The sequence below is a fragment of the Pinus tabuliformis genome, chromosome Q (assembly GCF_031772625.1).
Source record: "Pinus tabuliformis cultivar Carrire ecotype Pingquan chromosome Q, CPIR1, whole genome shotgun sequence".
Lineage (NCBI taxonomy): Eukaryota > Viridiplantae > Streptophyta > Pinopsida > Pinales > Pinaceae > Pinus > Pinus tabuliformis.
Window position 1 is genome coordinate 420,013,167 of NC_142296.1, and position 16,561 is coordinate 420,029,727.

General features: G+C 42.4%; 1 protein-coding gene across 4 annotated transcripts in view; it reads right to left on the reverse strand.

The window, feature by feature from the left end:
• The window catches only part of LOC149219992 (putative aspartyl aminopeptidase), a 371,039-nt gene that overhangs the window by 37,200 nt on the left and 317,278 nt on the right, over positions 1-16,561 (reverse strand). The gene's annotated exons all lie outside the window — the stretch shown is intronic.

Genomic DNA, 16,561 nt, shown 5'->3' on the forward strand with positions numbered 1-16,561 from the left:
ATGAACAAAAGAAATTATACCAATAGTGAGTCAATCATCATACTCCAATGGAACAACACTCATGAATGAACCCCAAAGTATTTTATTGCAATTGAGAACAAGTGTACATAAGATCAGAGCTTTCCCAAGCACAATAGCTTGTAACAATGGATCTGCATAGTGAAAGCCCATGTCTCTATTATATAGAAGTTTGGGAGCCAATCCCAAGGAAAATGGTGACAATCCCAAAACAAATGGGTGACCATTCCAATGCTCCTTCATGCAAATTCGAATTTCCCAAGTGACAACTTGATTTCTTCCTTAGAGGCCCACGCAATCCTTGATGAGGGAGTTCAAATTAGATGAGAGGACATGTAGGAGAGTGAAGTGGAGTGGTACGAGACCACTCTCCACCTCACTTGAGTGAAATCTAATCCAATCTCAAGTCAACTCATGATGTCTCCTTGAAGCTCGAGTTAACTTCAAATCGTGAATCTTGTCACTAGAATTTGTTGTCTTCACCACAAAAAATTCGATTTGCTTGATTTGTGGCTTATGTGGAATCCACATCACTTGGTAACTCAACTTTGACCTTTAAATGAATTTCCACCTCATTTCCACATCATTTGAGCATGTGTGGATATTTATTTTTCACCGTTTATTTAATTGTTGGGCTAATTTATTCCCACATTTTCCATTAAACTTAGGAAAAATAGGGTTTGAGGGTCTAAAACTTATTTTTTACCTCTCAAAATGCGTCATAATAGAAAGTTGAGGGTGAGAGGTATAATTTTGAGCACACATACCTCATACAACTTCTCTAGATATCATTTATTAAATTTTACATTTAGATTTTATTAAAATTTCCGCCTTCCGAGAATTTTAAAAAATTTTAAAAATGACCTCTAGACTTAATCAAATTCCATGAAATTTTGATGAGTGATCTAGTATGGTAATATACAATGATTCTAGACACTAGGACTCACCCAAGGCCTCATCGTCAAGCCGCACTCCATCTTTTGGGTTATGCTTGGAGGAAAAAACATAATTATTTATTAAGTTCCTGTAAGGATATAATAATTAACCAAGTGAAAAAAACCTCTCAAAATAAACTCACTTGACGACAAGGCCCCAAGTCACCTAGGCTTGTTACATAACTCATCATACTAGCATCACTTTACATCATCCTCGCATGGGCTTGTGGAATCTGAGTACAACAGAAAAAGATGAGAAATAAAGTTGAAAAGCTTTGATGATATGGTGAACTCTGATGGTACATGAAGCCTCTGACATATGCTCGGATATGGAGTTGTCAAAAAAATTTTAGGTGCAACTTTAGTGGTCAACAGGTACTTGGGAGGACATCGTGGCCTAGTTAGTATTGAGATCTCAGTTGATGTCAAGATTCCAGAGGGAGGGTATTGTGTGGTGCTCCGATTTAGTGTGGACACCCAAATCCCTGTAAGGGTTGGTGTCAGGGCATGGAGGCCTAGGTGGTATCCTATTGGATGGATACCAAGGCTATAACCTGATGGTACCTATAGTGGAAATTTCCTAGATGACACCTTAGTCCTTGAAGAAAGGATACCTTAGCAATTAGGGTATCCCTAACATTGCGTATGCTCAAACACTTCTGTGAACAAGTAAATTTGAGTACATCCTTGTACCTATTTGTACTATTATGAATATCTCCCTAGTTAACACGGAGTGTTGAAAATGTAACTATGGTTGTTCTTCATAATTTCTATTGTACTTTGTCAATATGTATTTATTGTAAAATTGAAAAGGAAGAAAAAGAAAAATATTTTCAAGCATGGGTTTCATGCTCCTTTTATTTATTTGTTAGGTCAAATCCTCCATTGTAGGCTTCTAGGGTTTCCCTTGAGTCTTAAGAGTCTTTGTCATATTTGTTAGACTCTTCTTGGGCTTTTGTATCATGTAAAGAAAACTATTTTTGACTCAAAAATAGTAATTTGTCACCTCCTCACCAAGTCGGCCCAAATTGGGGCTATTTGACCCTGTGGAAACAATATAATTAAAAGAGGAACTTGACCTATTTGGCATTCATTTATCCACAAGCTCAATATGCAATTCTAAAGCACGAAAAGGAGAGTGAAGTCAAGGAGAAGGAAGAATAAAGTTGATGAAGACCAAATCGAAGTTTTTGGGGCATCTCTCTCCCACACATGCAAGTTTTCTGGAGTTTTTGGACAAGTTGCAAGGGCCGAAATTTCTTTAGTACATGCAGGTCCAAAATTTTGAGTTCCAGAGGGCCGAAATTCTAGATTGATGCAATTTTCAAGTAGTTTACATTTGTTGATTAGAGCAGGATCTATCTACTTGGAAGGTGGGCTAACTAGGCGATTATAGGAAGTCCTTGTCTTGGTCAAAAGGTCCTGGATTGTCTCACTTTGACTTGATTCTATTATTGAAGAAGAATTAACTAGGTTTTCCCCTTAAAGAGGGGTTTTGTCTTAGCTGAGTGCCTACATCTTGTTGATTTGGGGTAGCATCGGATGTGCTCTAGCCACGAAATTTGGTGGAGAGGTTTGGGCACATGAGATCTCTAATACCCAGAAAGGGTTTGGGCAGATTCTAAACAATTCAGGAGATATTAAAATAATTAATATTTTTAATTAAGTCCCTAAGTCTAAACTTAGGGAAATTAAAATATTAATGTGGATTGATATAAAACCGTGTTAGAATGGTCCAAAAGACATGGATCAAGTCAGATCTAATCTTAGCCATTAATTAGGGACTTAATCTCGGTCGTTGATATGTCAACGAGAAAAGTATAAGAGGAGGCTTGAGGGTCACTTGGAGAGTACACCAGATGATCAGTCATTCTATTCTCTAGAGCAGGGTTTGCTAAGAGAAATAGAATCAGTGATCGGAGTTGCAGCTGAGGGGCATTGAGTACAAAGAGACAAAGATAGTGCCAGGAGATCTGCGTAAGAAACACAGAGAGTGACGTAGTAGCAGCCAGGGCTCACGCAAGGCCATGCAGAGGCAGTGAGGAGCAACGCAGTGCTTCAAAGAGGCTAGCGTTGCTAACGCAGAACGCCAGAAAGCTGACGCAGGGCCTCCCGAGGCTGACACAGGCCCATTCAGGGAGACGCAGGGCTAGCGCTGCGCAAAGAGAGGGTGACGTAATCCAGAAAGGCACACGCTGGAGTTTCTGGGGCAGATTGGAGCTGAGGAGCTACCGGAAAGTTTATCTGAGGTTTCAGCCGGGACATTTGTCTCAGACTGAGAGGTACTATTGCCAAGGAAATTCTCTAGTGGGTAAGCCGGATTTGACACCTAGATTGTACTATGAAATTGCTTAATAAGAAAACCCTTAGATAGCTGCACCGGTTTTCCTGCATTCGGTTTTTCCGGGGACATTAGTCCAAAAATAATGGTGTCATGTGTGTGCTTATTTCTGTTTCCTTCAGTTGATGATCTGTAATATGTTGAGCATGCAATAGTGTTTATTTTCAGTATTTACATTGTAAATAACTTGTTAAATAACAGAACAAGTAGGTAGGAATAAATCAGTAAAGTGCATGGAGGGTTTCTAAAGTGTCAGACTTAGAAACTTCAACATAGTATTAGAGCGTGGTTGCAGATCATAGGAGAACTGAGGACATCAGCCGAGCGGAGCAATAGCAGCAGAAAACAGTTGTCCTAAGTGACAAAAGTTGTTTCTAGCAGAGCAACAACAAGGGAAGGGTGATCCAGTGCCTATGTCATCAAGGGTGAGCCAGGAAGAGGCAGCGCAGAGGCTAAGGGAGGCAAAGGGAGACTCACGTAGAGCCACACAAAAGCTAGGAGGGCTGACACAGTTGGCTGAGGAGGCCGGGTTGATGGTGCTGGGATAGCGTAGAGCCTAGGAGCTCTCACCTTCAGGTTGCTGGGGTTTAGAAGGCTGTGGGAACATTGAAGAGTGGAGATGGTGAGGTACTGTAGTCAGAACAGTACCTGACAGGGCAAGGCCAAGAGGAGGGAGTTGCTACTGAGGGTTTCTAGCCAAGAAATCCGAATCAGTGGTGCGATTGCCCAAACGATCAAAGTAGGGGGTATCTCGACATCAGCATAAGGATTTCCAGGAGGGAAATCAAGACTTAGAGGGAGTCACATCGAGAACTTCGAGGAGGGAAGTAGAAGATCATCATGGCACTACACGGAGTAAGAGACCAAGACAGGCTGGACGGAGTGTCAAACTTCGCAGTCTGGAAGACCAGAATCTTATGCGTACTTAACAGAAATCGTGTCAAGCACTTCGCCTTGAAGACACTAGCTATCCTAGTCATAGTTGCAGGAATCGCCCCCCCCCCCCCCCGGATCCTAGGCCGGAATCGCGTCCCATACGAAAGCGTTCCGGAACCTCCAGGCGAAGCGCGATTCCAAAATCCATGAAGCGCGATTCCGGTTTTTTGAAACGATTCCTGGAATATGGGTTGCGTTGCCCCGGATCCGCGCTTCGGAGGGCGCTTCGGGCCTCCGGAAGCGCCACGCTTCCTGCCCGGAAGCGCACGCTTCACGAGCTCCGGATCCGCGCTTCCGGAAATTTCCGCGCGGGCAGCAATGTAACTTGAATTTTTTTTAATTTTTTTTAAAAGTTAACTTAACTTAGCATGAGGGGGTGGGTTAGGGTGAGGTTAGGGTGAGTTTAGGGTGAGTTTAGAAAAGAATAAAGCCCCCATTCTCTTCTCATTTTCTCACTTTGAGTTTATGAGAGTTGGAGAAGAGAAGAGAGGAGAGGAGAAGAGAAGAGAGGAAAGGAGAGGAGAAGAGAGGAGAGCTTGGAGGAGTGAAGAAGGAGGAGCTAGGAGAAGGAGGAGGAGCTTGGAGCAAGAGCTTGGAGGACTTCATCTACAAGAGCTAAAGAGGTAAGTTCAAACCCCAAACTCCCTTGTTTTTTCGAAAAAAAAATTGTATTTTTCTCCTCCCTCTCCTACTCTTTCCCATTGTTTCTACTTGCTCCTTTATTTACAGGTTGTCCACCACCTATATCCATATTCCAAGATGGTGTTCTTTTGGCTTCTATGTATCATTCCACTCTTGGTTTTAATGATGGCAAGGGTGAGGAATAGAGGGGAAGAGGAAGGGGATGAACTTGGTCCTAATAGTAGTGACCCAATGTATGATGAGGAGGAAGGGTTTGAAGAGGAAGGGGATGAACTTGAAGGGGACACTGAAGCACAAGATGGGAAAGGTACATCAACACCCTTGTGGAACTATGTGACCAAACTTGATGGGGGAAAGGGTGGTGGATCTTACAAATTTGTGTGCCCTCATGGTTGTCATGGAGGAAAACCATATACGGGTTCATATACCCGTCTGAGGAGGCATCTTTGTGGGGTGCTGGACAGTGATGAAAAAAAGGGTTCTGTGGGGGTACAAATTTGCCCAAACATTTCAACTGAACAAAGAAGAAAATACATCCAAATAGAGATGGCTGCACAACAAAAAAACAAGAAACAAAAAACTCATTCTGAATCAAGTGCAACCTCTAAATTTGGTAGTTGCCCATCTCCTCATGGTACTTCTGCAACCTCTGGAGGTAGAAAAACAATAGGGGATTTCCTTAATGTTGCTGGGAGGGATGATGTGGATGGAAAGATAGTCCGTTTTCTTTGTGCTTGCGGTGTACCATTCAATGTGCTTCGCTCTCCCTATTGGCATGACATGGTAAAGGCCATCAATGAAGCCCCAAAAGGATACAAGGCCCCCAACTATGAGAAAGCTAGAACAGTGTTATTAGAAAGAGAAAAAGCTAAGGTTCAAAGAGCTTTGACACGTTTTACACATGAGTGGGTGGATTATGGGGTATCCATTGTATCAGATGGGTGGACAAATATTAGAAACCAACATTTGATAAATGTTCTTGGTGTTTCTTCTAATGGTGCAGTATTTATTGCATGTCATGACTCCTCCTCCATCAGTGCAACTGCACAAAACATTGCAGATCTCCTATTGAAATCAATCAAAGATGTTGGTCCGAATAATGTGGTTCAAGTGATCACAGATAATGCAGCAAATTGTAAGGCAGCAGGAAAAATTATTGAGCGTACTCATCCACACATCTTTTGGTCTGGGTGCCTGGTTCACACATTGAACCTTTTGATGCATGATATTGTGAAACACAAAGATTGTGGGTGGATTGCTGAGGTTTACAGGAAAGGGAAGCAGCTCATTAAATTCATCACAGGGCATACAAGGGTAAACTACTTCTATGGCACTTACTCCAAGTTGCAATTGCTTAAAATTGCAAAGACAAGATTTGCTAGTTATTACCTCACCTTTAGGCGGCTAGTGAGGGTGAGACAAGCTTTAACTAATCTGGTGTGTGCTGAAACATGGGATGAAATTAACACTGACACAGATGGTGCTAATGTAGTCAAGGACACTGTTTTTGACAGTTACTTTTGGTCACAGGTTAAATATGTTTTGCAATTCACCAAACCAATTTATTACATGATCAAGTTTGCAGATTCAGATCGACCAGTAATTGGGGAGGTGTATGAGCAAATGGATAGCATGTTGGGGCAGATTAAAGACATTGTTGAGCCTAGAGATACCACCTTGTACAATTATATTCGTGTAGAGGTGCAAAACCGATGGGAAATGCTAAATATTCCATTGCATGCATTAGCATATGTTTTGACACCTAAATACTATCATCCATCATGGCTTTCAACACCAACACCTCAGGGGGGAAGCAGGAAAAAACCACACCAAGATAGAGAGGTTCACGAAAAATATATGGCTGCATTGAGTAGATTAATCCCTGATGATGAGGAGGCTGCATTGGTACGGAGACAGGTGAGCAACTATACGCTCAACACTGGTCCATTTGGGAGCATGCATGCAATTCAAGATCGAGAGCATTTTTCTGCTCTTGAGTGGTGGAACATGCATGGAGGGGGTACTCCACTTCTACAGAGTTTGGCATTGCGGGTGCTATCACAGGTGGTAAACACTTCTTCTGCAGAGAGGTGTTGGAGCTCTTATTCTTTCATCCACAGTGTTAAAAGGAACAGGTTGAATTTAGACCGGGCAGAGAGCTTGGTTTATGTTCATTACAACTTGTGATTGTTGTCCCATTACTGTGAAGATGCAAAGTCTAATAAAGACTTGTTGATTTGGGACAAGAATCCAAAGGAGCCCAATTTGGAGGATGGAGTGTTGCGACTAGAGCAATTAGAGGATGCTCTTATCCAGGTATGTCCATTGTGGTATGAATTTTCCAATTTTCCCTTATAAAGCATTTCTCTAATTCATGTTTTTAATTTTTTTGTTAACTAGTGTTTTTTTTTTTTGCATGAATTTTTTGAGCGATTCTAGGATGATGATGACCGTGTTGATATGCCACCACCCCCACCCCCATCTGGTCCCTTGGTTCCTAGGTTCCATGGTTCAACACCAACAGCAGGGGGTTCTTCTTCATCAGTTCCAGTGCCACGACTTACACAGGGACCATCTTCTTCATTGCCACCACGTGGAGGCCCGCCATCACGTTCTATTCGTGGTGGAAGGAGGAGAGATTAGTAGATATATTCACAATCTACTTCTTTTTGTCATAGATTACTCATTAGACTTGTAGACTTGTGAATTTGAATTTTGAACCTTTTTGGCTTGGCGGTGACCAAGTGACATATTTTGTAAACATTATTATTTGAATTTTGGACATCCGACATGACAAATGTTGACAGTTGCTCACTTGCTAGATAAATCATAATATGCTCTATGTTTTATGTTTTATAATATGCTTAAATGTTTTATGTTTTATAATATGCTTAAAAATTTGATGTATGTTTGTAATAGCTAGAATATAGATGATTGTTGTACATACTAGTAACTACAATGGAATCATGGATGCCATATCTATCTTGATTTATGCAAAAATACGCATGTTTTCATGTCTTCTACAATTAATTTGGTATTTGGGATGTTTGTTTTGAGTATAAATGCAAAAAAATATAAAAGTATATATATATATAGCAGACGCTTCCGCGGACGCTTCGCTTCCTAGATTTTTGGAAAATGACGCTTCCGCGCTTCCGCTTCGCTCCCGCTTCGTGCAACATTGATCCTAGTCGACCCAACTGAAAACAACAAGTACGAAGAGGCAATGGAAAGGGCCAAGAGCATCATCCTTGATGGGGTCAAGGACCATGTAGTACCACACATTGTCGAGAAGGAAACAGCAAATGAGATGTGGGAGGCCCTAAAGAAATTGTACCAACATACTTCTGTGCAGAGAAGAATGTTACTAGAAAATCAGTTGAGGTCATATCAGATGAAGAAGGGAGAACTGATTGACACCTTCCTCGGAGGAATGAATGAGATCCGAGATCAGTTGACTACTATAGAAGCCACGCCGGATCAGGAATTGATGGTGATGACAGCCCTGATTGCTGTCTCACAACACTGGGAGGTATTTGTCCAGAGTATACTAAGCAGAGGGACACTTCCACCTTGGGATGAGATGTAGGCGGCTCTTCGCCAAGAAGAGATAAGATAGTAGACAAAGGTGGGAAGCAGCGACAAGGGGATCAAAGTTAAGCAGGAGGAGGAGGATGTTGCCCTAACATCTGAGGGAAAGCAAGAAAAGCGGAAGAAAAGGATCTCTCCAAGATCAAGTGTTTTCACTGTGGGGAGCTGGGTCATTATGCGACCTAGTGTCCAAGGAAGAAGAGTAAGGGAGAGTCTTCCGAGACTAAGGCAACGCCAACAAAGGCAAAGAAGGAAGTGGAGACAGACGATGACTGTCCCATGAGTGCACACGCACCACTTGAGCGGAAGTGGGGAGACATCGAGTTGTAGTCAGATGGACTATAGGCGATGAGGGGCAGGATCCTCGAGGTACCTAACCTCTTGGATTAGACCTTGCTATGGGAGCCCCGAAGAGGAGTAGTAGGACTGGCTGATGTGGGTAGAGATGGATGCGGATGGAGCAGCAGAGAGAGCTACAGTGCAGGAGTCCCAAGACAGCGCGAGGCTAGCAGGCTGCAACAGTGCGAGAGGCACGGGAGTGTTGCACCAGTGCAGGATGGCACAGAGAGGTGTGCAACGGTGCGAGATGCAGGGAGTTGTTGCAGCAGCGCAGAGGTCAGAGACAGAGCACTTGTCAATGGCAGAGGGAGCTTTAGCATCGACAAGTGTCTCTAGCCCAATAGAGAGGTCAGAGATGGGAGATCAGTTACTTGCTTCTCAATAATTGAGTTGCAGTGCAACAGTGGGCAATGCGATGCAACACGATGACAGGAGTTGCAATGCGGATACAATGTTGGGAGAAAGGACCAGCAGCACAGATGCAGAGGGAGTTGTCGTACAGATGTAGCAGTGGCAGTGGCAGAGCCATGGGTAGCAGTACAGGATGCAGCAGTGCAGAGGATGATGGGTAGTAGGCCTAGCATCAGCACAGGGACCGATGCCGGATGATCAGGGTGATACTCAGTGAGGAGTATTACTAGAGCACACTCCTCACTAAGAGGGAGTGTTGATTTGGGGTAGCATCGGATGTGCTCTAGCCACGAAATTTGGTGGAGAGGTTTGGGCACATGAGATCTCTAATACCCAGAAAGGGTTTGGGCAGATTCTAAACAATTCAGGAGATATTAAAATAATTAATATTTTTAATTAAGTCCCTAAGTCTAAACTTAGGGAAATTAAAATATTAATGTGGATTGATATAAAACCGTGTTAGAATGGTCCAAAAGACATGGATCAAGTCAGATCTAATCTTAGCCATTGATTAGGGACTTAATCTCGGTCGTTGATATGTCAACGAGAAAAGTATAAGAGGAGGCTTGAGGGTCACTTGGAGAGTACACCAGATGATCAGTCATTCTATTCTCTAGAGCAGGGTTTGCTAAGAGAGATAGAATAAGTGATCGGAGTTGCAGTTGAGGCACATTGAGTACACAGAGACAAAGAGGCAGAGATAGTGTCGGGAGATCAGCATAGGAGACAGAGAGAGTGACGCAGTAGCAACTAGGGCTCACACAGAGGCAGCCAGGAGCTGCACAATGCTTCAGAGAGGCCAGTATTGCTGATGCAGAGGGCCAGAAGGCTGACGCAGGGTCTCCTGGGGCTGATGCAGGGCTAGCATTGGGCAGAGAAAGGGTGATGCAGTCTAGAAAGGCAGATGCTAGGGTTTCTCGGGCAGATTGGAGCTGAGGAGCTGCCAGAAGGTTTATCCGAGGTTTCAGCCAAGACATTTGTCTCAGACTGAGAGGTACTACTGCCAAGGAAATTCTCTGTTGGGTAAGCCGAATTTGGCACCCAAATTGTACTCTAAAATTGCTTAATAAGAAAACCCTCAGATAGTTGCACGAGTTTTCCCGCATTGGGTTTTTCTGGGGACATTAGTCCAAAAATAACAGTGTTATGTGTGTGCTTGTTTCTATTTCCTTCGGTTGATGATCTGTAATATGTTGAGCATGCACTAGTGTTTATTTTCAGTATTTTACATTGTAAATAACTTGTTAAGTAATAGAACAAGTAGGTAGGAATAAATCAGTAAAGTGCATGGAGGGTTTCTAACGTGTCAGACTTAGAAACTTCAGCACATCTTGTGTCCTTTGTTCTTGTGATATTCATGCATTTTTGAATTGGTAATTGAGTGATGAAAGATAACATAATAAAGAATTAAAAAAGCCAACACATATCACAAGTAATTATTAAGAAAAGAGGAATCAAATCCTAATAACTACATGCATTGATTTCTCAACACAAGTTAGCCCTTCTTCAAACCCTTCCTTCAGTAAGTCAAATTTCACAAAGTCAACAAAATTCAAATTTTCTCTTGCTTAAGATTTCGGTCCCGCAACTCAGATTTGAAATTCAGCCTTGCAATTATCGGTTCTGTAGTTCATATAGTTACCCCAGAAATTCGCATATGTGGACTAGGTCAAGACAAAACTTAGATTTTCCTTCTCTTCTTTTATTTTTTCCTTCTTCCTTGTCCTTCGCTCTTCTTTTCTGCTTCTCTTGCTTGGAGATCGAAGTTGATGAGTGAGTGTGCTAATGAGGACAAAGTATCCTCCTATATATACCCTTTTTCATGTGGTCAAATAGGCCTCTCTAGACAACTTCCTCTGAAAGGCCCTGTTACCCACCATTTTGTGGGTGATATCCCTACGCGAGAAATTTTCTCCAAGATGGTCCTCAGCTGGAAGCTAGCAGCCCCTTACAGCCGCCAACTAGCTCGTTGTGCCATTTCTCTGCCACTCAAGCCAGCGATGTTGTCCCTCACCCATCTGCCAAGATCGTATGTTTGAAGGTGGACCTCCCGAACCTAAAGGTATGTCTTGTCATTTGGTAATTGAGTATTGTAGTTTACTTATCATGGACACTTCTAGGCATGGATTAATGGGGGGATTTGGCGGAAAGGATGGGCTAGGTCTGTGCTCTTATCCCCCAGACCCCTTTTGGATGTTAACCTTGCACTAGTCCCATGGGACCTCTTTTACTGGCCCTTCGGCTTTAGGGATGATATTACATGGGAGACCCTGATTTTGGTTGCGTGGTGTCGCTCCCTCATCCATATATATTATTCCCCTTCCACTCATTACAAGTCCATTCATCATTTTTCCCACCTAGGTCCACATTCCTCCACTAGGTCCACATCGGGTTAGCTTTCCACTTCCCCCTGCCCACACCCTAGGTCAGGCCTAGAATGATGCCCTCAAGGTTGATACAGCTGAAAAGAAAAGTAAAAACATAATTGGCCACATTCATCAGCAAAATGTACTGCAAAATGCAAAAGATGGTTGGAATAAACACATTTATCACGTCAGAAAAAGCCAATAAATGAGCTCTACCCCATCATCATGGTCATCACCCTGGCTCCTACAAGCCCTAGATGAGCCTCCTCTATCATTTACGAACGCGTGATTGTCCTAACCCCTGGTGGGCAATGAACCACCCTACCTTAAAGGGGCTATCCAACGCTATATCTCACACATCATGCTCTTACCCCTTGAGCCCCGAGCAATTAATCAAAGAAAAATCATAAGAGGCTAAAGGCATATGAAAAAGGGTGGACAAATCAAGGTCGGGGCACCCCATTTGCCATGATTACTACCTCTTATACATTATATACCCAAGTGTGGGCTTCCCTTTTACTAGCTACCCTTGTACCCTAGCATGTGGCCCAAGCTGCCCCTTTTCATTCCCTACTCCATTCATCTCTTTATCACATGCCACCACCTTTTAAAAGATGTACCTTGGACATATTATCCCCTTTAGAAGTAGAAACCACCTAATGGGATACTTGGTTAACCCCATTTGGAGCTTGGAGACATTAGCACATGCCAAAGCCCATTATGGAAGGGCATGCCATTATGAAGTCCCCACCTGTTGTCCATGGTTTGTAAGCTCTTTTACTCGATTTCCTTGATGACTTGTTGTACTGGAAGGCTAGGGGATGCATTGGATCTTATGCAAAATTGCAGGTGGTTTCCATCTTCGGTTTGATCTCCCTATACGGGGTCCAAACTCTCTTGAGGGCTACATTGGCACATGTAGGGTGTGTGTTGAGAGCCATGGGCCTCCACAGTAGTAGACAACACTCCATGGATCCCCAGATATGTTCACAGATTGATCGAGATTCACCTATTGGACGAGGAAGACGCACCTGGTTCACCCTTGCCCAACCAGCCCCACAATTGTACCATGCACTCGGTAGATGACCCGGGACTTGTATGTTGATGTGGCATCACTTACACCATCATCTAAACCCTTACAGATGGTCTATAGGCACTTTTGACTTACTTGGAGACCCTTGTGTGCCCTCACAACTATTGGAGCACCACAGGTTTATTGTGTGGAGAACAAGGGGCCCACCCCTTGTCCATTACTTTTGGGAGTCCAATTCATCATTTTGGCACTTATGGACTTCATCAAGCTTCTTAGAGAGCACACAACATTCATTATTGATCATTCGACCTCTTGAGAGGCTTGTTATTTTGTTTATGAGCTAGTTTGGTGGGCTTGTCACTAAAAGTTAGTTATTTGCACATTATTTTTATTTTATGGGCTAATGTAGGCTCAAATAGGTAAATCAAACTCATTAGGAGACTATAAATACAAATGATGAGAGTTCATTTCTCATCATCACTTAGTTTGGACTTGTATCTCTCTTGAGATTTTCGCTATTGCTTCTTGGTGGACAAAATTTTGGAGCATGGATGAATTTTGATTTATGGATTGTCTTTTCTTGTCTTGGAGCTTCATGATTGGCAAGTTTATTGATCGTTGGATATATTCTCTTACATGTAAGTACCAATTTAATGCTATTAGACTTTTACTTTGTCACATGCATTTAAAATGAGGTTTTCAGTATATTAGGGCTAGTTGTTGCATGCATTTATTACGAAATTGTGGAATGATGTTTCTATATAGCATATATCTATGTATGGGCCATGTACGTTGAACAAATTTTCCTAGGGATAATTCTATGATCGAATTTATCTTGAAAAGCCACTTCACATTGCAAACAAAGTATAAAATATTTTAAGGTCACTCTCCTTTGCCCTAGATGACAAGCAAAGTTGATCTTAGAGCCTCATTGACCTAGAAACGAAGTCTATCTTCATATTCTTCTTGACCCCAATCTCTGCAAGGGATTACGCATTGGTCTACCATAAGGTGTTCACTCAAATAAACATTTTTCTTCACCTCTCTTTCTTTATTGTAGGTCTAGCCACATTAGGGCTCCTAAGGCATCATTTTCCCGACAAACCACCCATAAGAAAAATTTGATCTCTTGGCCTCTACTGCGTTGGTGTGTCTCCTATGCCTCCTCCAAATTTGAGGAAATTCTGACAGTGGGGTTGTGAGATATCCCAAGCCCTAGCCTCGAGATTGGTTTTTGCCCTAAGATTCCCTAGGCTAGTTCCTCATAGGGATCATTTTGCACCTTTGAGTAAAAATCATTTCTTTGATCCCCTTCTCCTCCTTGTTTAGGTCAAATCTATCATTGGTTGCTAGACTCCTTCCTCTTGACCTAACCTAGGTCCACTTGGTCCTGTGTGGTCCCATACCTTTGAAAAGTCAATTCTTCAAAAACCACTTGGGAAACCAAGTTCAATAAAGATTTTAGGGTTTTGGAAGCTCCTTTACAATTCACACTCCTTGAACCTAGCCCTTAAATCCTCATCTCCTTATCCTAGAAGGCTTTGTACCTTGCTCAAGAAGCAAGAAAGTCCCACTCTTGAGCCTCCCCTAGGAAAGGGTCCCCGAGATCACTTCACACCCATCTTAGTTGATCTATCCTTTATAAGTGATTCTCTATATATCAAGTCTCCTCCCATCGGTGAAAGTCCGTAAAGAGTAGGAAGTTTTAGCTGTGGTGACAATGGGCTTTAGCTTCATTGTTGCTCTTGACCTAGCAAGTGCCCCTCTAGGACCCCCTGCTAGTTTGAGCGGTAACATTTTGGCACCATTGTCGGGGAGGAAGAAGGTCTACCTCCCTAGTGAATCATTGAGGAATTGATTCATTAACGACATCTATAAGCATTCCTCTGGCGACTCCACTCATTGTCCAAACCCCTAGTTTACTTGAAGGTGACAACATTCCTCCTTTAACTAGGGCTGTTGCAAAAAGGGGAGAACAAACTCCATCACTTATTAGAACCGCCCTTCTCCCTGAATTTGAGAAAGTCAGTGATCCTTCCCCAAAAATGGCATCTAGTTCTAACACTGACCCAAAACAAGACCAACCCAAGATGACCAAAAGTGAAAGACACTTGGTTAGTGTTTTTGCCCCTTTGAAATTGAGTGATGATCCCAAACCATTACTTGAAAAATATAACCGATGGTTACCCAAGTTCAAAGGGGATGCTACTTGGACTGCCCATGGCTTTATTGAGGAATTCTATTAGCAAATGTCCCTTAGGATGATCTTCAGTGAAGATAGGCTCATGAAGCTTTTTGTTCTATCGCTTGAGGGACAAGCAAGAGAATGGTACCTTAGCCTTCACCCAACATGCATAGAAGATTCTGATGACTTTGAAGACCTATTCATGCAAAGATAGTCATGCAATGTCCAAGGAACCTTTAACATTGAAATTTTTTATCAAATAACCAAGGGAAGGGAAGACGTACAAGAATTCATTCAAAAATTTGAAAGGGTAGTCAAGGATATACCTGATCATTTGAAACCATTCGAAGCTAATATCCTTGATAAATTCATAAAAGTTGTGCTTAGCCACTTAACCTATGTGTTAAGGGATAAGAAACCTTCCACATTGGCTGAAGCCAAAGACATAGCAATGGAAGTCGAGTAAAACCTACGATCTCAGAGGTAGATTTCACTCACCACCCTAGAGCTAAAGCCGAGGTCAAGAAGGAGAAATCCAAAGATCAATACTAAGAAACCCTCCTTGCCATCCTCAAGAAAATGGAGAAATTCACTGAAAAAGCCAACATATGTGACATGGTTATCATGAATGAAACCATTGCCTTGGAAACGGCCCAAAAATCTAGTTATATTCCAAAAGGAAAACCCTTTCCCAAAAAGCAAAGTGAAGAAGATAGGTCGAGCTTGTTCAATTCCCAAACACTTTAGCTCCGACTAATGCTATTGAGCCCAACTCATCTTCTGAGGATGATGGAAGTGAAGAGGGAGAGAGTGAGGATGAAGAAATTGATGAGCAATCTAACCTTGTGGAATATGACATCTTCAATATTTTGCTCAGAGGCTCTTACACGCACCCTCCCATTAGTGAGGTCACCCTTAAGGAAGAAATGGAAGAATCCATTCTTAACTCTGATAGCAAGGGAAGGTTCAAAGGGGTCTAATATTCACGAAAGGAAAATAACAAAGACCCTACAACCTCTAAGGAACCATCTAAAGAGGACTCATTGCCCAAGCAAGCCCTTCCCAAGGAGTCTCTCCCTAAAATTCCCCCCAAGAAGGATCCCCCAACCAAAGCTAATTCAAAAAAAGATCCTCTAAAGAAGGAAAACATAAAGAAGAAAGAGAAGGGAAAGGAGGCTAAGCTTGGCATTGACATAGGGGTTATCGTGGGAAAAATAACCATACCCGTTCCTTTGAAAGAGATTGCAAAACTTCTCGAGCAACAACAACAAATCAAGAAGTCCCTAGGTATTCAAGAAGAAGAATTACCCGAAGACTTACAAAACATTCATATTCCTGACCGAAACCCTAGGTATGAACCATTTATGCTCACTTTGGCTATCAATGACCTCTTCTTACACAATTTTATGTTAGACTCAAGGGCTTCCGCAAATATCATGCCCTTAAAAGTTATGAAGCAAATAGGTCTCAGAATCTCTCGGCCATATAAGAAGGTATGTGGTTTTAACTCCAAACCTGTGGAGGTGGAAGGTCTCATAAAGGACCTTAAGGTTTCTTTGGCTAGGAACTTCGACATATCCCTCCTCATGGATGTTGTTGTCATTGATATTCTTGATGTGTGGGGAATGTTATTATCTAGGAAATGGGGGGCTACCATTGGGGGTCATGTTCAAATGGACTTATCATATGCTACCATCCCGCAATCTGATGGGACCCCTTTTATCCTTTATAGGGAACCCACCTATCTCTCTCATGTGATTAAGC